The sequence below is a fragment of the Pyxicephalus adspersus genome, unplaced genomic scaffold (assembly GCF_032062135.1).
Source record: "Pyxicephalus adspersus unplaced genomic scaffold, UCB_Pads_2.0 Sca1522, whole genome shotgun sequence".
Taxonomy (NCBI): domain Eukaryota; kingdom Metazoa; phylum Chordata; class Amphibia; order Anura; family Pyxicephalidae; genus Pyxicephalus; species Pyxicephalus adspersus.
Genome location: NW_027318529.1, coordinates 4,417 through 5,846, shown reverse-complemented (window position 1 = coordinate 5,846; position 1,430 = coordinate 4,417). Strand labels below are relative to the sequence as shown.

The following is a 1,430-nucleotide window of genomic DNA, read 5'->3' as shown; positions in this document are numbered from 1 at the left end:
TAGGAGCACAATTATTGTTTTTACAATAGTTTAAACAGGATTAAGCTTAGTGGGGTGGCAACTGGAAGCTTCATAGTAATAGTAATAGTATACCCACATATAATAGTATACACACAATCTTAACAAACAGTTTACATTTGCAACAGAAAATATCTAAATCAGTCAATTAATTAGTTATCCCTTTTTTTTCTTTTTAACAGGTGTTTGGTTGTTAAAATAACTCACAGTTTCTATTTTTCTTTAGACCATGATTCTCAGGAAGTATGACCAGCAGCGCTCCATATTTTCTCCATAAGTTTTTTTATTTTCTCCATACGTTCAGCATTCATCTATTCACCTTAACTAACCTTACAAATCTACTTTAGTCCTGCCCACTCACTTTTACTTATGCTGTTCATTATTTATCTACAGCTGCTGAAGTGCCCTCGCCACCAGCATCTCCTCCACAGGACACAAGTTCCTCATCTGACTGTAAGTATTTCTCAATTTTAGATATTAGGAACATTCCTTTAGAACCCTTATTATAAACTAGGAGATAGTTTGTTAGGCCTAGTTCTAGTTCTATCAAGTATCAATAGGAGTGTATGACTAGCTTCATGTCTAGGCAACTTTTAACAGAAGACAGAGGTTAAATGTCACATGGACAAATTTGTCCCTTGTGAAAACCCACAACCTTCATTGACACCAAACCTTCATTGCACACAGGATTCACCTTTCTTTCTTGTTTTGCTCTGTGTAAACAGCAAAACAGTCATAACTTGATGAGATAACATATTTTACATTCCTTAGCACTGTGCAATTTAAGAACTAGTTGCATGTTGTACTGTTCCATTCGGTCGGTACTTACTTCTCTTATTTCTGTGGTCTCCTTCTACAAACACAGCCAGTTCCACATCGAGGGAGGCAGCCAGGTCACCCGCGGAGCTTCCCAGCCCCCCACTACTGCCACCACTGCTGCTCCAACATTTGGAGCGTATTCATCAGGTTCTTGGTAAGTTTTGATTTTCATTAGTTTGCTTTTAAAAAGGACAGTACTTTTAAAAAAATGTTTGGACCAAAGTCTTCCAGTTAATATATTATTTGTTTTTCCTCACCCGCCAGGAACCATGCAGGAAAACGTGGTCTCCTTTAATAGGAGGCTCATTTCGTTGGAGCAGCAGCGCAGGCGGGACCGTGGGCACAGGCGGAACAGCCTGTAAAAGTTTAAATGTGCAAACATGCATGATGCTAAAAAACATATTTAAATGTGCAAACATGCATGATGCTAAAAAACATATTTAAATGTGCAAACATGCATGATGCATAAAAACACAAACACATTTAAATGTGCAAACATGGACAAACATGTATGCTTATGCAAACAAAAAGAAATGCCTAGTAAAAAAAATTTACTTATCTGAATAATTAAGCAAAGGTCCCTCTCTGCAAAC

At 37.4% G+C, this 1,430-nt stretch overlaps 1 long non-coding RNA gene across 1 annotated transcript; it reads left to right on the top strand.

Moving 5' to 3' along the window:
* Nucleotides 1-322: 322 nt before the first annotated feature.
* On the top strand, nucleotides 323-1,208 carry LOC140321237 (uncharacterized). Its single transcript, XR_011918867.1, has 3 exons — nucleotides 323-471; nucleotides 884-991; nucleotides 1,102-1,208. It is a non-coding gene; the product is annotated as an uncharacterized lncRNA (long non-coding RNA).
* Nucleotides 1,209-1,430: the final 222 nt, after the last annotated feature.